General features: G+C 40.4%; 1 long non-coding RNA gene across 1 annotated transcript; it reads right to left on the reverse strand.

The window, feature by feature from the left end:
- Positions 1-285: 285 nt before the first annotated feature.
- LOC118556955 lies at positions 286-6,684 on the reverse strand. Its single transcript, XR_004927518.1, has 3 exons — positions 6,429-6,684; positions 1,125-1,314; positions 286-966 (listed from the first exon to the last, which is right to left on the reverse strand). It is a non-coding gene; the product is annotated as an uncharacterized LOC118556955 (long non-coding RNA).
- Positions 6,685-22,849: the final 16,165 nt, after the last annotated feature.

The raw sequence follows: 22,849 nt of genomic DNA on the forward strand, positions 1-22,849 counted from the left end.
CCTATTTTTGCCACTCGCCCTCACCGACTACACGTCAATCTGGAGGGTGGAGGATCGTTCAGGCCGGAAGTCCGTTTATGAAAAGCAACGTTGATCCAGTTGACTTTGCAAATAAAAGACTACATGTGCAGACTTTGGATAGCATTTTACTCTTAAACATCAATGCGTATATAATCACAAATTCTGTTTTTTAAAGTTAATCAACAGCCATAATAAAAGTGAGCATTGAAATAACAAAACAAATCAGAAAAACTAAATATATGAAATCCCTTACCCATGATAGAGCCAAAGAAAACAAGGTAATGTGATTAAATAAAGAGCAGACACCAGAGACATGAGTAGTACTGGCCAAATAACTTTACTGGTTATTTACTCTATTTAAAGCCTACAAGTACATTGCTAATGCTCGATGACGCAATCCTTGTGGGGTCCAAGTCGAACCGCACAGTGGCGCTCCGCTCCGAATCACTCCCGATGGAATAAGGTGCCTGGCAGTGGAACCTCAGGATAAGGTCTGTGGTTGAAATGAGACAAAATGTAAAAAAAGAAATAATAAATCAATTCTTGCAAGACATTGCACATCAATCTAATCAGTTTAAGGAACAGTCAGACCTATTGGAAGTATGCGACTGATGGTAAGCAGTATCCCTGTCATTTCTGATCAAGTCATTGTGACCAGATGATGCTATGTAGCCAACAAAGTGTAATCTGTATCCTTAACTAAACTGTTTTTACAGTTAAAAAGAAAAAAAGTATTACAAAAAATATATATGCAAGGAGGGAGAAAAGGACAGAGATCCAACTGTAAACTGGTGTGGTTAATGGTGAGGGTCTCTGAAGTCTGGGGCCTCTGAGATTCCAGCTGCGTGAAGGCTTTCACTGGAGCTTGATGTGAGATTGGGAGGTGGCTGCTTGGAGGCCATAAATATCCTGCAACGGCAAACTTAATCCAGCAGCGATGCAGCCCTGAGGAAAAGAGAGTAAAGGGAATAGGATCTATGGTTACAAAGAATCAGGCTTGGTTTTTACAGCCAACCCAGAAACTTTGAATACAAACTTTTTGATTGTGCTGTTACATGGAAACAGAAAGGAAACGTAAATGTAAAGAATTGGCATGGCGTTACACTTTTCCCACTGCGGCTGCAGAGTTTTCTTTCCACTTTGGGTCTTGTTTCAGGAGTCTCCTGTCCTCCCCAGGTGATCCTGAACACAGGTGTGCCTGCTGCTTTGTCAGGCATATTAAACCCAGGTGTGCCCTGATGTTTCCTGGAGGCTGAGATGCTGTTCATTCTTGAGCTTTGCTTGCGCTTGTTCCTAATTTCATAAAGAAACAATATGAAAATGTAGCTACCTCTGCATATACGGCACCTTGGAGTTATAAATGAATGTCTATTCAAAGTCAACTATAGCCTTAAAGGCTGCTTTATGCATCAAGCATTAACCAGCGGCAAAATTAGATGTGCAGACACAATGTCTGCAGCATGCTCTGTGTGGCTTTTCCTCTGAAGAAGCAGTATTCTCCTTGACTCTAGAGGGCAGTGTTGTGCCCCTATGCCAAGCGTACTACACATAGACATTATATACGTAGACGCCTCGTTGGCGGGGTCTGCCTATGCTTCGGGTGAGTCAGAGCGTCCGCCATGTGGAATGTGACAAATCTGCAGTTAGACTCAGTCACTTAAATAATATCAGAAGGACTTTAATCTCAGAATATACTTCATATTCAAAAAAATTGTATTTTTGTAATATTATGAGTTTATTTTCGTATCCCTTTGGCTTTATTCTCCTGACTTTATTCTTGTAAAGAACAAAAATAATTCTGAGAATCTAACCTGGCCCTATTACTCCAGGACTGAAATAGTTCTGCAAACTATGACTATTCTGGAAATGTTCCCCCTTAATGGTCATAATATTACCACTTTTGTCTTTTTTTTTTTACTTTATTCTCCTATGACTTTTTTCTCATGTTAGTAATTTTATCTCTTTAATACTGCCCCAAAAAGTCTGATGCTAATCTGTGTCTATACCAGATCTTAAAAGGTTCACACGGTTTTATGAAATAGATTTAAACAATTGATTTTTATATTCATAACACATACACATATATATATTTCTCTCTCTCTTTCACTGTCTCTCTCTCTCATATATATATATATATATATATATATATATATATATATATATATATATATATATATATATATATACATATATATATTTATATATATATATATATATATATATATATATATATATATATATATATATATATATATATATATATATATATATATATAAGGAGTGGTTATACCACTCCTTCATGGAGCTGATTGTCGAGGTTCTGCTCTATTGTGAGATGTGTTTATAAGACTGCAATAAATAATAGCTATCAGCAGAAAGTGCAATTACTAATTTCTGATCAGGATTCCTTCTCTGTGTTATTTCAGTAGAATCAATCGACCCAAGCATGAATCAAACCCTATGTAAATGGAAGTAGGTGTACCAAGACATTTTGCGGGTTTCATATGCAATTATCTAGGTTATATGTGATATTTGAGTAGGGTAATTTGTCTCTATACTTAATTACCTTATTTAAATATATAGAAAAATAAACTAAAATGTGATTGTTAAATACATGAGTATGAAATGGTTTGTTTACAGGTACAAAATGAAATTAGGGCTACAAAATGGGAACGGATCGGTGTGAAATAGGAGTATGACTTTGGGTATGCAGAAAATAACCTGGAGCCTTACATCTGGCAATTGAGTTTTGTTCTTTGGCCTCTAAGTCCACATGTCAAGAAACCATTGGCCAAGACTTGGAAACTTAATTTCAGCATAGGTTAATGTCTCTTGAATTGCATAGTAACCTCTAAGCTGCCTGGTAAACAAATATAGAAGAATACAAGATGAATTTAGTTGGTTTATGACCTTTCGGCACATGTCTGTAATGACCTAGTTGAAGCTCTGGACACCATCATGCTTGTGTAAGCGGATTCAACAACATTGTGCAAAGATCTGTTTATGTATAATTTCACAAGTTCTGTATGAACTCTCCAAATCACTATACTGATTTAATGCCTTCAGTGGTGTGTAATATTGTGCTGATTCTCCGCAGTGTCAACAATCAACAGCTGTCGGTTGTTTTGTTTTGTTTGCTGCAGCTAATACGTCATTGTGGGTGATTGAGAGGACACTCCGAACATGGTCGTAAAGTGAATAAAGTATGATGAGGAAACTGCTTGGGAAATAAGATATCCATAAAAAATATTTTTCTGCGGGAAAAAACTGGATAATAGATGAACCATCTGTCAACCTTTTGAGACAGTTGATAATTCAAACTCTTGCTTAGGTCGTGTGGGAGAAAAGTAAAACCATCTGACCACTGAAAAATAAGCCTTCACAAGCTGTGTTTTCATTTACCTGCCAGGAAAATTTGACATAAAGTTTTGAAAAATAGGCTCGTATAAAATGCGCATCTGCGTTTTTCCTCTAGTCAAGACGAAATAGAAAAGTCTGCATGATGTCCTGAAAAGTCACGCTACTCTACTCATCTTAGTCAGGACGAGTAACATGAAGAAGGCGCCCTTAGGTCCAACACATAAAGAATACTGTGATCCCATCAAGAGTAAGTTCAAGCAAAGTCTATAGTAATGCTTCCCCATTTTAGCAATTACTACCCATTTCAGCATGCCCCCCCATTAGAGATGTAACAAGATCTTGTATCAGAAGATTTCATGTCAGAAGTCTGTCTTGCAAGTGCTATCCAGTTTCTGTCAACAGGTGGCTTCGTCTAGTAAAGTTGGTGTAAATTATATTACAGTACAAAAGTGTGTGTTAAAAAACCTATTGCGTCTGTGTATGAGACATTTATGCTGAGGTAACACAGGATGTCGGTCTTGCATTGTTCTGTTTCATTGATAAAATTGACCAATAATGACTACTTGTTTGGGTTCTCAGAAAAAAAAAAAATCTCAAGATGACAGATGAAGGATTTCTAAGCGCTCTAAAAATGGTGAATGGCCTGTACTTGTATAGCACTTTATCACGTCCAGAGGACCCCAATGCATTTTACACTGCATTTAGTCATTCTGCCATTCATGCACACATTGACTTGCTGATGGTCTACATTGTAGCCACAGCTGGGACAGACTAACAGAAATATCACCTTATCAATTGGTTGTCCCACATACCATCATTCTAACACGCTTAGGTATCACCAATGTCCATGCTTGCTCCTTGTGAGTTTCCACATGCTGGCTGCACATGAGCACTTCTAGTGTTTATGCATCCGGTTAGCTTAGCGGTTAGCTTCAGTGTTAGCCGTTCATTGTAGCTCAGCTGCTCTCACCGTATACTTTGAACATGGCTGAGTTGCAAGAAGTTAACCATGTTCATGTTTATGAGAAGAAGAGGAAGGCCTCAGTTGAAAGGAAAAAGACCTAAGTGGATTTGGAAGATTTTTTTTTTCACGCAATCCCCCTGAAGAGCCGAAGTGCAAGGTAAGACAAAACCGTCTAACCTTGCTCTTCGCATGCGCAGTTATCCAAAAAGGGACTTCAGGAAACTTCTGGAAAAATCGCCGACCTTAGCTTTAAGTTGAGTAAAATATTTGTTCTATCTGAAAACTGTGTAATTTTTTTAAATTTTTTTATTGTGGAGAGTTTTTCCTTAAACTTTAACATTTCCAAGAAAAATCAGAAAAAAAAATTCAAGCCAACAACCCACTGAGGCGTGTCTGGCACCACAATTATTTCAAAGGACCAATAGGTGATTCAGCATGTTGCATTGCAGTGCAAAAGACCATGCTGATGCAGATAAAAAAAGAAAAGTTAGACAAAGAAAAAAAATTCAGGATTTGTGTAGCTTGAGCCTTAAACGTAGGGGGAAATTAAAATGTTTACCTGCTCATCTCAAACTTTAACAGATAACCAAAAGGCTATTACAGTTCTAAAACACTATGTTGCATGGGAATATTGATGCCATATGTCTTCTCCTGAAGGTTAACTAAGAACGAAGACAAAAGGAATGGAGGTTAAGGGGTTTTGCTGCGGTGGAGTGTGGGTGACTTTGTAAGCAGTGACCCAAAAGAGTCCCACGTCACAGCCTGAATTCCTGAGTATCTCCAGCCGCTGGACAGCCTCCTGAGGACACAAACAGCATGGCGCACTTCCCATTTAGCAAATCTGTCGCAAAATCCCATTTTATCCAGTGTAAAGCATACTGACTTGCAGTCAAGCAATCACACAGACACACTCAGGAAGTGTTTGCCGACTCGGATTGAGCTTTAGGCTACTGATTCACAAAGGGCTTTTTAAAGCAGTGATTTACACTATTGGCTTGTCTGTCATTAAATGTGTTTCAATGGGGTGTGAGGCATTATAATTTACTGTGTTTTGTGGTTACAGAAAATAAAGGAGGAGAGAAAACAATTTACTTGAATAAAGCAGCCATTGCCTTCATGTGGTTTTGCCTTTGAAAGTTCCTGTAGACTAAGAAACATGTCTACTATTACACTCAGCAGAACAAACGATAGCTTAACTGTTTAGATAAACCTTGAGAGTTTGAAATCTGCTCACAGTGTCTTGAAAAAGTATTCCTACAGGTGGGACAGCTAATTTATTCATCTAATAACCACACATTTCAGTGTAATTTTTTTGGATATTATGTGATAAATCATCACAAAATACTTGTCTGGAACGGAAATGCTACACCTTTTTTTTTTTACCTAATGACAATGTGAAAAGTACAATGTACATTTGTATTCATCCAAAAAAATAAATAAATAAAATAAACCTACCTTGTGCTGCAATTATACTTGCAGACATTTGGCTTATCCCTCCACCATATTTACAAATCGAGATATTCAAATTTCTTCTGCCCTAATCTTAAGAAAATAACTCAAGGTCATTAGTTTTGGATGGATCTGTAAACAGCAATGTTCAAGCCTTAACAGAAAGTCTTATTTGGATTCAAGACTGGAATGACTGGACCATTGTGACACATGAATATAAGTTCTAAGAATCCTTCTTGCCGGTGAACTGTAGTCTTTCACCGCCTTAAACCCCCTGCCCCCCATGATTGTCAGGCACACTGCCTGGCTAAAAAAAGAGCTAGCACACTCTAATATTTTTGATTGACCTCCTTTAGCTTTGATTACTAAACCACAAGATATGTCTTTTGACATGGTTGTTTAAGAAATGAGAAGCTCCTTGTGGCATCAGCTGGGATAACTTGTTGCTAGCTAAAAGATATTTGCTCATGCAGCAATTATCCAATAGGAGGCTTATCTCCATTTGCTTAAATCCAGCTGGGGACTTTTTTTTTTGGCCAGGCAGTGTATTTCACTCCATCAGTTTTCATATCAAATTTGACCAGCTTCCCACATAAAGAAAAACATCATGACAGTAAGATGAAGACAATCTTACCATTAAGCTTAGTTTACACTTGACGCATTGAAGAGGCATGAGGATGCATGCTCCAAAAGCTTTCACTGTCATGTAAAAGTTTAAAAATCATTTATCCTGGACTAGAATAGCTATCTCCTCAAACGTGCAGCGCTGCAAACATTCATCATGTGCCATGTCCATGTGTGTGCATGCAGCACCTTTTGTCTGAAGACGTGTGACACAGACGGAGCGACAGCTGGTGGTTAGCAGTTAACAGCTAGAGTTAGCCTCCTGAAATTTGCTTAATTACCATTGATTTGTGGAATATGAGTTTGCGATGCTAACTTCTTGGTCAGCTTTGCCCACAACTGCCGAGCGGCCATTTTAGGTGTGCAATGTCAACCATTTCTTCTCTTGTTTACTGCATGTCCACTTGTTATGTTGAGTACTGCCCCCTGTGCTTTTTGAGTGTACTGCACCTACATCTGTGTCAAGAATAGAATCAGAATCAAGTTTATTGCCAAGTAGGTTTGCACTTACAAGGAATTTGACTTGGTATTGACAAAACAGATATATATATATATATATATATATATATATATATACACATATATATATACAGAGCTATATACACAGTAGACTGTGCGTTAATGTAACGCAGAAGGTCTGGAGATGCTACGTTGGTGTAACTTGTAGGTTCTGAACGGGGGAGAGAGACAGTGTCAAGTGTCATGGGCGGCTCTTGGTCTTGTTGATCAGGCTGGTAGCGGATGGGAAAAAACTGTTCTTGTGGCGTGAGGTTTTGGTCCTGATGGACCGCAGCCTCCTGCCAGATGGGAAGTGTCTGAAAGTGTTTGTGACTGGGGTGCTTCCACATGCTTTCCCCCTGCACTCAAAAACTGGTAGCAGGACATGTTATAGCTTCCTTACAACATTAGCTTTGTCCTCGCCACTCTTCCATAATAGCCACATTTACTAATAGTGGTCAGTCAACAGTTTATCCTGTCCAAGCTGTGTATCGCTGCAGCTCCTCCAGTGTTGGACCTCTTAGCTATTTCCCTGAGAAATGATCAACTTCCCCAGCCTGTTGGTTTAGGAAGACAACAATGTCTTTGTCATGTTTGGTGTGTGTTGACGAGGATCCAAATGGCAACAGGACAAAGGCAGATGCATGATGGAAATCATATTTAATGATAAAACTGAAAATTCGGACCATTAAGGAAAACAAACAGGAAACAGAGCGACAGCAGCAAAAAAATATAGCGCTAAGAGAGAGAAACAGAGGAGCTTACATACTGTGGAGATCTGCTGTTTTCCTTGGTGTTCATAATGCTGTTTGTTCACTAATAAACAGCTGTACTGAGATTAAATTACACACTACTTTACGAGTCAGGCGAATTCTCAAGGTAGTTTACACTTTAGTTTATTTAGTAGCATCAGAGAAAATGGGGTTGAATTCAATTGCATGCCACACTATTCAGAATTCTATTTGTAAAAGAAAATAAAACCCTTTTTGAAAGTTATAATTTTCTACAAAGTTATGCTCTAAATTGTGTTTTTCAACACAAAGTACAAAATACATTGAAGTTAGTGGTCTAACAAAAGAAAGTTCCAAAAAGTTAAAAGCATTTGAGTATTATTTGCAAGACTTATTATTTGCATGGAATTGATGGCAATGCCAAGAGGGAATAAAATGTAAACACGATAGTTTGTCTTAATGTAATGGACTGAGCAGTTGGAGTTAAGGCTCGAATGTCGTTCAAAGTAGACAAACAGAATCTCGAAAGCAGGAAACCTTCAAGGAAGTAACCCAATAGTAGTCAGTGACCATATCGGACAAGATTAGCTTCTACACAGAAAGAAAAGCAAACCCAAAACTGGAAAGGAGTGATATGTCCTGGAGCAGGGGGCAAATGTCGGCATCATAATGTGAAGATGCGGGCTAAAAACAGGCATGTGACTGAGGATGAGGACCGTGGTCGTGCCCTATTGTCTGTGTGAGGCTTTAGGGTCAGGGATGGATAAAGGTCTGACTGACAGTAAGGACAGGCCATGGTGGAGGGGGGTCATGGGTCAGGCCTCTGCTTGAGCCCCTCCTGATTTATGGCTTCTCGGACCTCTGGTTCAGGAACTCTGCATTGTTACGGAATGCGATCATTTCCATAGGAATATCAATGTGTGTCCATGTGGGAGGAAATACAAAAAAAAAAAAAAAAAAAAACCTCTGAGAACAGCAGTGCAGTTTGTATAATCCTTAGGAGATCAGGATGGCTGTGAGAGAAAGAGGTTCCAGGCAGAGATTGCTGTGTCTGGAAATAGCAGCGAGGAGGCTCGCGCTGCTGTTTGCCTTCCCAAGTTTGATTTGACATCCTAATTGCCACATGGAGGAACAAAATACTCTGAGGTTCCCCAAAGTGAAAGCTGATGTTGAACCAAGCAGGCTATGTTTAGCCGCATGGGCTATCTGCAGAGGGCCTACATTTACTGTCGCTCACTCTTTCTCTGCCTCTATTCCTGTGTGCATTTTTTTTCCTTCTTCTTCTTCTTCCTCCTCCTCCTCCTGTGTCTCTTCCTGAAGAAAGAAGATATGGAGACAGAAACAGAGAGACAGAGGAGATTGACTGGAGGGGTGCTGGCTCCGGAGAAAAGTAGGTAAAAAGAGAGAGTTAAAGATAGAGGAAGAAAAAAGGACGAGCAGCAGAGACAAATTGGAAGATCACTGCTTTTCATGCACCCCTCCAGTGAAACTCCCCATCCCGGCCAAGCGCGTATGAACAGACACACAACTCTTCCCGTCTCCATTCCTCTATCTCCCCTCCCCATCTTAACCCCCCTCTCTCTATACACCCTCAAGCAGCAGCAGCATGCAGCCCAGGCAGGTAGCTGACAGGCAAAGTGAAGCCTGGCAGACTGGAATAATTACACGTGGTTGTCTGTGTGGAACATGACGGCTCTACTTTCAATTAACCCTGCAGAATGCATTCTCGTCACCCGCCGAGAGCTCCGGCCTCGCCCACCAGCCCCGCCGGTCTTTCCGTCCAGCCAGGCACGAAGCTGCAGTTGGAGAGCGTGCAGTGCTGCTTGCATCCACGGCGACTTCAATGAGGCCTCCCTCAGATTTCCAGAATAAATGAGTGGCACAACTGTGCAGCAGGAAGCTTTCTGTACTAGTAAAAAAATAATAAATAAAAAAAAAATGCCATAGAGAGGGGGGGTATCAAAGTGAATGGGAGCTGTAGCAGAGTAACAACCCAAAATATCCTGATAATTAACAAGTGAGGCGACTGTACCCTGTGCCTGCAACCCTCCCCGACACCACCACCACCACCACCACCACCGCGTCGGATCTATCAAAGGGTGACATTCCTGTGAGGCTGATGAGCGCTAACAACAGAAGCCAAATGTTGAGACAGGAGGCGGTGCCCCGCTAATGGTCAGCTTATCCACACTTTGTTTGCACGGTTATACGATTGCAGAATCATTGTGCTGTGACAAAGCAAATGTCTGGAGATTAATATGACTAAGATATTGAGTTTAGATTCAGTTTCAATCATGCGGTACTTATCCTGGAACGGGAGCTGTCCTCCGCATCGTAGTGGTGAGCTTTCCAGCATTGCTTGCGGCACATTCACAGTAATTATCCCCACCAACGTCCCCTAAAGCATTTTCAATGCAATCTCATATTTATCATTTTCAATACCTTAAAAAAAGCATGGATGACTGAACTTTTTCACATTTTGTCCCATTAAAAACACCAAACTTAAATATATTTGATTGGGAGTTTACGATTACACCAACTCGAACGAGGGAATAAATGTCAAGAGGAATGGATATAATAATCCCCTCCCCCCAACTTGTTGTACAGTGCATTTGTGTTCGACACACCTGAAATAAATGGATGACCCATTACCAGCTCTGTGAAAGTCCTGATGGCATACTGAGGAGGCAGTAAAGCCATTCCTTAAGGAACAGAAACACTCAGGACACAGGCTCTTGAGGACTGGAGTTGCCCCCCCTTGATCTAAACCAGTGTTATTTAACCCTGGTCCTCAGGACCCACTGTTCTACATGTTTTTGGTGTTTCCCTGCCCTCACACACCTGACCTAAATAACCTGAATGGCTGACTAACAGGTCTCAGCAGCCCTCCATGGCTGCTGATGAAGCAACGCAATCATTTGATTCAGGTGTGGTGGAGCCACATCTAAAACATGCTGGCCAGTGGCAGGCCTGAGACCAGGGTTGAATACCCCTGATATTTTAAGGGAATATTTAAATACAGTTAAAACCATTTATCCTTTTTCAATGAAATTTACAATACTTTGAGATTGTGTCGGATAAAAAAAACAACAAAATACAACATGGTAAGTGCTTTCAAACTGCTGTTTTTTTCTTTTCTTTTTGTTTTGATAATTATGAAATGATTATTGGGCCTGAAGTCATAGTCAGACCTTAAACACAGGAAGACATGTAGGGAGGAAAACAAACCAAAAACATGATCAGCCTGTAACAAGCCAGGTTTGCCTCCGCTGTGCCACTTGGGACTTACTGAGGTGTATAGATTGAGCAGCAAGGTCAAGGAGGTGGGACGTATTGGCACAGATAATCAGCGGGTTTTTCTGAAGCAGCCCTTCACAAGCCCCCCCTCCCCCCCCTGCCATGTAATCCCAGCAGGTCCTGACGTACTCCGGGCTCCCGTGGCAGCAGAGGTAAATGTGAGTGTAACACTCCTTTACTGTTTGCTAACACACACCTGAACGCACGTATGGACATAAACACAGACGGGATGGATAAAAACATTCAGTGTGCAGGTGCAGTGCCTTGCAAAATGCCCTTTTCACAACAGAACCACAAACTTCAATACTGGGTTCTCATGTAATAAACCAAACTAGCGGACAGTTAAATGTGCGAGGAAAAAAAGTCATAACCTCCCCCCCAGTAAAAAAAAGTGTGGTTTACATTTGCAGCAAAGCGCTATGGCGCAACACTTCCACTAAACATCATCTTGAACCCTTCCCACAGAGAAGCATGGTAGAGGTTGCAGGTGGGATGCCAGCTGGTGAAGATCATCTGTCATAGAGGTTACGGTAAATGTGTAGTCAAGGAAGATCTAACCTCCGACAACTAATGAAGTTTAGAGCGGTGATGGTGAAGCTCCAAGAGTTACCAGGGGCTTTTTGTGAGGCATTTGTGCTTCATCTACCAACATTAAGGTAACAAGACAGGGAAAGACATGTTCAAATGAGTCAGTGAAGTAATTTAAAGGTAACCACGCCCAAACTTAGTTACATTACTTTACTTAAAATAGTTACTGCAGTAGATGTTTCATGCTGCCATGAAGCTATCAATAGCTTTATATGGACAAAGATAATTGGAATAAACGGACGATCGTAATAAAAATGCATCATGTAAACAAGCCAATAGGAATATGATGATTGGGTTAAGCTCAATCAGAATGAAATTGTATTCGGAATGAAGGGGTAGTTTATGCAGATTGATAATCCGATCAATGAGCATATAAACGCTTGTCAGACTCAGGTTATTCCGAATGTGGCAAACTGACCCAGGTGGGCATGTGCGTCAGACGTAAACGTGTCATATTTCCGCATTGGTGAGTGGCGGAAAAATGCCGGGAAGCAAAACTGTCGGGGCTTTATATATTTCTGCTTTGTTTACTAATTTTGTAGTTTAGCAAAGACGGAAGTACTTCTGTGTTTGTTTTTTTTTAGGGGAATTTGATAACTGCGCATGTCAGAGTGGTTATATTCTGAATAAAGCCAAGTGCATATACACGCACATTATGATCAGATTGATTGTGAGCCCATGTAAATGGTACAGTTATTTAATCCCAACACATTTTAATCCAGTCAAGAAATTTTGTGCATGTAAACATGGCTATTAGCAAGAATGTACTGTGAAATTCTGTATTAGGAGTGCACATTTTATGTTACACCATCTATTAAACGTTTGCTCAAAATCTGAGTCCTGTTAACTGAGCACAGCTGACAAAGATTCAGTTTATGCAAGCAGAAGTTGCAACATACATGTATCAAAAACACACAAAACAAAGCAAGCATTAATATAACCAGGGTGGGCTGATTGTTTTTCTCCATGTTTTACATTTAACTAAACTCCTTCTACGCCTGGGAACACAATAAACTGTATTCCTCTCTCTAAATTTTTTGGGTAAGTAAGTGGCGTTTCACTTTGGGACAATTTGGGATCGCTGATTGGTCAGTTACTGACGAGCCTCCAGGACTGATTGACAGGGATGTCACGTTGATTATCCTGAACCTGACTTGGCATCAGGCTTTATTCTGGACTGGATGTTAAGCTGAAATCTGAGGCCTCCTCCTCTGTATAGAGATGTTTTTTCTATCAGGACATGACTTCCTTCACCCCTCTCTCAAATCATTTATCTTCCCTGTCCAAAGCATGAACATTTTGGTCCTTAAAAGAGTGTCCCTTGTCCTTGAGGTGTAGGTGCACAGCTGAGTCTTGTCTTGGCTCTCCTTTGTTGGGCCATATGTTTGTGGTGAGGTTTTTTTTCTCCAAAGTAGAGGTCTGGGCATTCCTTGCTGTACTGAGCTGTATACACCAGTTTCTTTTTGGGTGTTTTGTTCTTAGGATGAACCATAGAGTTTGGTTAGGCATAAAATGCACCACAATATTATTTTTGGAGAAAATCCTTCTGAGCTTCTCAGATCTTCCAGCAATTAGAGATGAAAATGTTTTTTTTTTTTTTTTTTGTTCTTGTTCTGTTCAGTGGTGTGCTTTCTGGTTTTCCACACTGCCTGTCCAAATCCAGCTTCACATGCTACAGTACACGTTGTTGGCAACATCCTTAGAGTTTTCTATGTGATGTGATGTGTTTCCAACAAGAGGCGCTAAAAAACTGGCCAGGTGTTTCTCAATGTTATATGCTAGTGAACTCAGGCTGCTGACGATGGGTGTGAGTGGTGGTCCTTCTTTTTTTGGGTTTTGGGTAGCTCATGTAAACAAGGCGTGGTTACCATGGGTACAATCTGTAGTACAAGGAACAATTAATCATTCGTTCTGTAGAGGATTAACTTTGCCAACAAAGTTGAAGATTTGAAGCTGGCTGCAGAAGAAACACAGGTACCTTTGATGCTACTTCAGTTTTCCACTGTGGACTGAACGCATACGAACCACCTCAATTTAATCTGTACAAATAATCGGAAACCACGTATCCCTTCTCCTTTACAAAGATATGCCAATTTGAGCAATAATATAGTTCAAGATGTCTAAACATTTCTCCGTGGCACTGTGTTCGCACTAGAGCTGACACATAGACAAATATGTCATAGAAAGACGGAAGAGAAAGGTTAACAAAAACCCGTCTGGCAAAATACATTGGGACATGGAGAGATATATCAGTAGGACAGGAAAGTAAATGGCTGCTGCTGACAGTTCCCAGTGCTCTCTTTGTGACTGGCGCTAAATGACAGGCCTGCGGAGAAAGGTGCGTTTGATAATACATCCACTACATATCCAGCACAGCGGCATTTCCCTTAGTCTATTTATATTTCGTTTTGCTTCGCTGTCTGCACTTGGAATCGAAGCATCCGTGGCTGTTTTACAAGACGCTATACCAGAGACGCACTTTGTTTCTTTTTTGTGGGTTACGAGTTGTTTCCCTCAAAAATAGCACATCATCAACTTTTGGCAAATTGAAGCGACTCACAGACAGACGTGTGCAAATACTCTTTTTGCTTTTTCTTTTTTCTGGCTGTGGCCTGTGCTTCTGACAGACAATTAGGAAGTGGTGGCTGAGTGGGCATTTGCAGCTCGGTGTGGCCAGCATGTTACATTCAGGCTTCCTGAGTGGAGAGGACAATGACGAGCTCCACAGTGTTCCTATTAAAGCAGCAGCCTCCAGGCCTGCGGATTAGCCTGAATAGCCTGTGCTCCCCAGGTACAGGATTTGGTTCACATTAGCCAGCTTTGCCCTTGGCTGCAACTGCTTACTCCTGTTCAGGTCACTTAGCTCCGGCTCACCATGCTGGGCACCCCTTTTTGTAAGATAATTAGGAAGAAAAGCTTATCGGTCACCACTTTGTACCACGAATATGGTTGCTGTTGTTTTTAGGAAGCCCCGGTGGTGCCATTGTTGTTGCACGCTCTCAGAGCGTGCGCAGCTCAGCTACAACCTTGTGCGGATACCAGCGAGGAGGGTAAGTACCTGAAGGTGACTGGACCACTTTGAATTTTCAACACAACCCAAACCTTTCCCCACCTCAATGCCAAATGACTGCAGCAAGAAATCAGAATGCATAATATGAACAGCATGAAAACATAATTTTGAATAAATATATTCCACATCGGGCCCTGCTGGATCGAAACATTGATTAGCAGTGGGTCCACCGCTGCTTTACATTCTTGTTTCATGCATATTTCATTACAGCTCTGACAGTAGCTGGCTCTGCTGTCAGGGGACTATGACAGATGTCCATTTCTTGAACCAGTGACCAACAAAGGGAGGTCCTAGAAACCTGCGCCACTCCAGATATATATTCCCCCATCTGGCTGGCTTCATTATCCTTTTTTCCAGATCATGCTTGTTAATTGTACTTTATAGGGGCACTTCCTTTATCAACACACAAGGTAAAGAGAAAATACTGGAAAAACCTTGCAACATGTCATAGAATGAATACAGAGTAAGCCACCTGAGGTAATTATAGACCTTTATCTCATGCATTTGTCTTCTTCTTTATCATTAAAGGAGCAATAAGCGAAATTTCACCACAAGGTGAGCTGCTGAACACTGTCTGTAGACCAAAATATGTGACAAACCATGACTCCCCCCCCCCCAACCATTACCTCATATGAACATATTTGCAAAGGTTAAATACACACCAAAACAGCATCACTTTTTGTGTCTAGTGGAGAAGTTAGTAACTCATAACTTTATAATGTTATCAAGGGAACGATTCCATTTTGCTCCTATGCCCTGACGGTGGCATTTAATGGGTAGTGAGGGGCTAAGCCCTGAGTGGCAGCTGTTCACTGTACATGCACACACTACCGGCCCGGCTTTGTGGACAAGAGCCAGGAGAACAGCAAAGAGACATGGTGTGTGCCATCATTCTGTATTCCATCTAAAAATATATCTTTACTTCTTCACATCACTGTTTTTTAGTTCTATCTAAAATAATTAAGTTTTGCTTACTGCTCTCTCAACATTTGGCCGGCGAAGGCTCAAAGATGAATGTAGAGGCAGGACGATAAGTTACATTGGCTTTATTTAAGAACTTGCACCAACCTTGACCAACAACAATGTCTGGCTTTTATAGCAGTGTGCCCTGAGTGTCTTGCTGGAAAGGCCCAATGGCGGGGATGATCAGAAAACAAGAAACAAACAATACTTACACAAAACCCCTCTTGTTGATTTTCATCAGAACTCTTGCTGCAGCCTTTTGGAACAGCTGAAGACTTTGAACTGCATTTTGTGGACTTCCTGATAGTAAAGAATTACAATAGTCCACATTGGGTGAATGATAAAGAAGTTTATTTTTTGAGGACTCTGGTCTAAAGATGACAACTTATGTGAATCTCTCTTTGATCTTAAGTTTATTTCTTATCCGTTTGATTGAACTCCATTGTGGTCTACACATTATATAGTGATCTTCTTGTGTAATAAATCCAGTCAAATTGAAACCAAACTGAAAGTCATGCAACAAGCCAGTAGCTGTTTTACTGTGGTTCATTGTAATTGGTTAAAAATCTCTTCCCACTCAAGCTGAACTCTGTAAAGCCCCAAATTATTTGTCTGTTTCCTCACTCATATCACTGCTGTTGAGCCATAGTCTCTATGAACAGATTACAGCTGAAATAACTCCACATAAATGCAACACAGATGACTGTAACCCATGCTAATATCAAAAATAATAATGAATGTGGCAGACATATCAGCAGACCTGTTTATGGCTCAGCTGACACCCCACTCTGAGAATCGGCAATGTGTTTTTATTTACATGTAAAGCCGGCAACTGTAATCTGATTGCTCAGAGTGGATTTTATGGCCTGGTGCGAATTGTTGCTGTTTTCCTTGTCTACATGTATCAGCCAGAACATATGTAAATACCAGGTCTGAACAGGGCCTGTCATTAAAATAACTTCAGAACCACTGGAACACAGTGGGGGGAAAAATCCCTGGTATAACCCTAATACCATTCATCAGCCCAAACCGACCCAATAGTTTACTATTTTTAAAGTAGAGGTTTGCTCTTGAGTAACTCCAAACTAAAAGACCTGACCTGATTTAAACCAGACCTACTTGTTAATGCAATCTATGCATGCAAAATCCATATTTTTTTATTTATTTTTTTTACATTTGTTTGACTTTGTGCTCCATTTGTTTCTGATAAACTTCAAACTTGTGCTGTAAAAGTTAGAAGTTTATTAGATGTTGTCCTGCTTGAAATAATTTAGTCAGTGGGGGCTTCTCAGGTGCCATCTCCACCTGATTTGCAGGAAAAAAGTGTAGAAATGGTAAACATGACAAAATAATGCGTGTGGGACTTTTGATTTCTCAGCATTCCAGTGCAATTGTGGCTCAATGTTGAGAGGGGTGCTGCACAAATTGTACCTTTGTAACGTTTTGGCCCCCATTTGACTTCACTTAAAGATTCTCCTCGGGGCACAGTTCTCTTTGTGTCATTTTGTCATTCTTCATCCAATCTGATTGACATGTATCATGAATTAATCTAAGTCACACCCTTGACAATTTAGACATGCATGTGTTAATGTGACTCAGACACACAGATACATATGAAAAAAATCACACTGCAATTTTATCACCACATGCCTATGTTTACAGCTATATGAAAAATAATTATTTATAACTTTGCTGTCAAACTGATTTTATATGGAGTATTGTTCATTTTCATGTGGTACATACAATTTATGATAATTTAAGTATTTAGTGCGCAAACAGAACAATCAGGCATATTTGGGCAAAACTCCAACCACTAGTCGGTGGCAAAGTGCTTCCAATGCAGTGCTCGGTTTGTGTAAAATATACATCAACAGACACTGGAGGTGAATTAAAGAAAAACATTACAAATGGTTACTCTGGAAGGAAACAAAGGTGTAAAAGAAAACTCAAGCTACATTTGTTTTTTGGAGATTCTTTAAGCTAGTAATGGTTTAGACATCTTCAGGTTGTTCCTTCAGATAAAAATATTAAATATTTTTGTGGAGTCAACAATATTGCCATCTACTGGTGTGTCATTGGTATTTCAGTATTTTTTGTAGATTCCAGGCTCTGATCTTTTTTTTCTCCTAAACAAAACATTGGTTTAAAAACAAAAAGGGAGAAAGACATTGCCTGTAAAATTTTCAGTTTTGACTTGTTTTTACAACCATAAGGTGGGTATCTTTTCATTAGCCGTTTTTTTTTAAGTCTTAGTTGGTAAATAATAGCATATTAGCCAAAGAAACAATCCTAGTCTTGTGCTTTACACACTTGTCTCATTATATTTATCTCAACACATTGTTTTTTTAAAGTATGATATTATTGCTCAAACAACAAGTTGCCAAATCTAAGCAAAGTTTAAATTTCTTTTAGTGTGTTCTTTGTTTATATCTAAAAAAGAAAAAAAAAAAAAAAAAAAAAAGGCAAGGCAATTTTAGTGACCTCTTGTCTGTGATATGTGTTGATTATGACTGTTTAATTATTGTGGGAGACTTCAACGTTCACGTTGACAACCCTGAAGACAGAAGTGCAAAAGAACTGTGTGACACACTTAGAAACTTTGGTTTAACTCAGAATGTTAAACAGCCAACACACAAGCAGGGGCACATTTTAGACTTAATCATCACTAAAGGTCTAAACATTTCACAGGTCAATGTAACTGATGTTGCCTTATCCGATCACTTCTCCGTTATCTTTGAATGTATCATTACCAGTGACTCATTTAGCCAAAGGGACATCGTAAGAAAACGCACCTTTAAGGACAATGCCACTGAAACTTTTATTCAAGCTTACTCTGCTACTTCAACCTTGGGCTGCAACTCAGCTGATGAGCTAGTAGATAACTTTCAGTCTAAAGTCTCAGACATCATTGACTGCATTGCTCCAGTTAAAGTGAAAGTTGTTTCCGGGAAGAAAAAATCTCCTTGGAGAAATGCTCCATCAGTTAGAAGTGAAAAGAGGGAATGTCGAAAAGCTGAACGCAGGTGGAGAAAGAATAGACTCCTGGTTCACTATGACATCTATAAAGAGAGACTTAACAGATATAACTTACAATTGAAAAATGCAAGAGAATCTTTCTTCTCAGAGATCATCAAGAAAAACATTAATAATGCTTGTGTCTTATTTGCCACAGTCGACAGGTTAACAAATCCTCCTGTGTCCGTGGCTTCAGAACTCCACTCCACCAGGGCCTGCAATGAATTTGCAAACTTCTTTACTGAAAAAATCCAAAAGATTAGAGGATCTGTTAGTACATCCATACTAAGTTCAGTACCAACGTTGTCTCCTACCAGAATTGATTTTGACCAAATGTCCCAATTCAGCCAAATAAACTCCAAAAGCTTAGAGCAGATAATTCAGCAGTTAAGTTCCTCCTCAAGCTGCCTTGATGTTCTCCCCGCAGCTTTCTTTAAAAAAGTTTTACCTGTCATAGCGTCTGATTTGACTCAGATAATAAACGCGTCCCTTCTGTCAGGTGTTTTCCCCCAGTCCCTAAAAACAGCAATTATCAAACCACTGCTGAAAAAGAACAATTTAGACAAACTTCTACTCCAGAACTACAGGCCCATCTCAAACCTCCCCTTTATCAGTAAGATCATTGAAAAAGTTGTATTTCAACAATTAAACACCTTCCTAACACTGACCAGCCGCTTTGATGTTTTCCAGTCAGGTTTCCGTGCTCACCACAGTACAGAGACCGCCCTTATCAAAGTGTTTAATGACATCCATATAAATACAGACTGTGGAAGAACCACCGTGCTGGTTCTATTGGACCTCAGTGCAGCATTTGATACTGTTGATCACTCCATCCTGTTAGAACGCCTGGAGAACTGGGTCGGCCTCTCTGGTACAGCTCTCCACTGGTTTAAATCCTACTTAAAGGACAGGGACTTTTTTGTATCAGTAGGTAACTTTACATCAGAGATGACAAAAATCACATGTGGGGTTCCCCAAGGGTCCATCCTGGGTCCCCTCCTATTCAATATCTACATGCTCCCTCTAGCTCAGATAATAAAAAATAACAACATCAGCTACCATAACTATGCAGACGACACACAGCTCTACATCACCATGTCACCAGGTGACTATGAACCAATTCAGGCACTGAGTAAATGCCTAGAAGAAATCAATGCATGGATGTGCCAAAATTTTCTCCAATTGAATAAAAACAAAACTGAAGTAATAATATTTGGACCAATAGAGGAAAGATCAAAAGTTAGCACACAGCTTCAGTCGCTTCAGCTAAAAACCACCAATCAGGCCCGAAATCTGGGAGTAGTGATGGACTCAGACCTGAACCTTCAAAAGCATCTAAAGACAATTACAAGGTCAGCTTTCTATCACCTGAAGAACATTTCTAGGATTAAAGGATTGATGTCTCAGCAGGATCTGGAAAAACTAATCCATGCGTTTATATTTAGTAGAATTGATTACTGCAACGGTGTTTTCACAGGACTTCCTAAAAAGTGGGTCAGACAGCTGCAGCTGATCCAGAACGCTGCTGCCCGTGTCCTCACTAAGACTAAGAAAGTAGAGAACATCACCCCAGTTCTAAAGTCATTACACTGGCTCCCTGTATCTCAGAGAATAGACTTTAAAATACTTCTGTTAGTCTATAAATCCTTAAATGGCTTAGCACCTAAATACATCACAGACTTGTTATCAGTGTATCAACCCTCCAGACCACTAAGGTCTTCTGGCTCCAGCCTACTCCACATACCTAGAACCAGAACTAAACATGGAGAAGCAGCATTTAGTTCCTATGCCCCGTTTATCTGGAACAAACTTCCAGAAAACTGTAAAAGTGCGGAAAGCCTGAGTTCTTTTAAATCAAGATTAAAAACACATCTGTTTAAAATTGCCTTTGACTGTTCTAGTTAAACAGTTTTACTGTTTTTAATGTTCTTTTTTTGTTACTACATTCTATCCCTACTTGCTTTTATTCTATTTTCTATCTACATTTTATTATTTTGGTATATCTTAATCATGTAAAGCACTTTGTATTGTCTTGTACTGAATTGTGCTATATAAATAAATTTGCCTTGCCTATTTTGATGTTCCTGTTTTGTTCCTCCAATCTTTTACTCTTTCATCAGCTGCGGATCCTCCTGGTATCATATTTCAATTGTATATTGACTGAATTTATACAGCACTTTTCTAATCAAAGTGACCAATCACAGACATTTTCATCACCATCCTACTCACACAGTTGCATGCACTAACATGCACCGATTCAAACGATATGCAGATCAGTAGGCCCCTGGCACATCTTCGTGTGACAGGGGAAGCAAGACTCAAACCCACAAACTTTCCATTGCAAGACAACTACTCTTCCCACTGAGCCACAGCTTTGCCAGCAACTCCTTCAAGCTATCAAACAAACTGGATATGTAGCGAGAAACAGAAATGAGGCTACAGGTCTCTGAAATCCAATCATATTTGCCTTCACACATAGTGATTAGTGACCGCCAACAAACCCACCATTTCTGGCCTTCTGTCTAAGACCATGTGTGTCAAACCTCCAACATTCATCTGTGATGAGAAAATCAAGCATTAAATCTTGCAGCTTGAGCATACATTAGCTTGTCTAAAAGTGGAAAAAAAATTAATACCTATGAATCATGATATAGTTTGCTTCACATACGTCTACGAACAGATGTTTTAGTGCTTGATTTGATCAAACTGACCCTTCCAATGAGAACTAGGTCCTTGCTTTTTGCCAAACCAGAAAAGGAAAGCCCACAAAGTTTTAGGTTCATTTAGTTTTGCCTGACCTAAAGAAATTGGATAACATTATGCAGCTCTCTAGATGAGGCATTGATTGGTGATATTTCCCATGAGGAGAGGCTCTCCATGGTGGTCCTGACACTGAGGGCAAGATGGGGATAAAAAAGGCCTGCAAACACAAATAAACTGAAATCATATGCTCCTATGGGAGGTCATATAGTCTGTGTTAGGACCACTGCCACTTTATCACAATGCTCACTGCAAATAATCTACCTTGAAATATTTATTCATTTAGAATGGCAGTCCTCAAATCTTTCCACAGCATACCTCTTTTTCTCCAAGCCTAACTCCTGATACATGCGGCCTATTTTACTGCACAGGGCTGCACAGTGTGTTGTTGTGGTTTTGGGAGGTGTGTGAAAGGCAGCCTAAACTTACCCACGACTTTTCTTTCTGAGCGCATCCACCGAGACAGTAATGTGTATCTTCCCCAAGCTATAATTTCATCCTTCGCTGAAATGCTGTCATTCGGAGATTGAAGGGTTCACCCGGCTCCCTGAGCATCATTTATACAACCTGGCATTTTGGCTGTCTGGTGACATACATATGTCTGTTTCACTGACATATGCTAAAGCAGTGATTTAAGAATAATACACATGTAGGATAGGTGTGGAAAAGTGCCAAAGGCAAACACAGTGACCACATTTTTATTCTTATCCTACTTGGTCTGTAACTTTCTGAACTTACAACAGTTCATGCCCCTGTCCGTGAAGAAAATTAGACTTTGACCAATGATTCTAAAACTTTTCCACATATAATACAGCTTATATGTCGTACAATTCAAGTCATAAATAAAGTTCAGAAGTTCTTGAAATGTATTCATTTTCATTCTTTAGCTATGATGCGATATCAACCCGCAAAGATAAAATCGGACTTCTTATGCTTTAAGAGGCTGCAAGCATCAAGGGACTGTCCCTCATGGCAGGGGGCCACCGCTAGGAACCCAGGCTCTTCTTCTATATTTCTTATTTCCCAAAGGCATCTACACAAGGGAGACGAGCCACCGGGGTCCGACTGGAGTTCAGAGACCAACCAACATGGGCGCAGGCTAGAACCGGGCTATGTACAGCCTGCCTTTTTCAACATCGGTACCTAAGCAGCCAATTGCCATGGAAGCAGTCTCTTTGTAACCTTTCCTCAGCTTTTGCAGGAGAAAAGCTGATCTGAAAGTCGCTCTCTGCAAGTTGTGTAGAGGCCCTCACAGGAAGCCTAAGGACACATCTTTGCTGAGCAGAGATCCACATGCTGTAGCCTCCGCAGGGCTGAGCTTCCTATGGGCTGACCCTGCACAAAGGAGCGGGTGCGCTTTGACCGAGGTGGACAGACCTGGAGCTTGCAGCCTGAGCTCCTGCTGGCAGTTTTGACACTGTGCTATGCTGATGTATTTTGCGGTTGTGACAAACTTTATTCCCATGAGGGTTTCGGACACCAATGGGACTTTGATGTTTGTGTTTTCCG

The sequence above is a fragment of the Fundulus heteroclitus genome, chromosome 21 (genome assembly GCF_011125445.2).
Source record: "Fundulus heteroclitus isolate FHET01 chromosome 21, MU-UCD_Fhet_4.1, whole genome shotgun sequence".
NCBI classification, from domain to species: Eukaryota; Metazoa; Chordata; class Actinopteri; order Cyprinodontiformes; family Fundulidae; genus Fundulus; species Fundulus heteroclitus.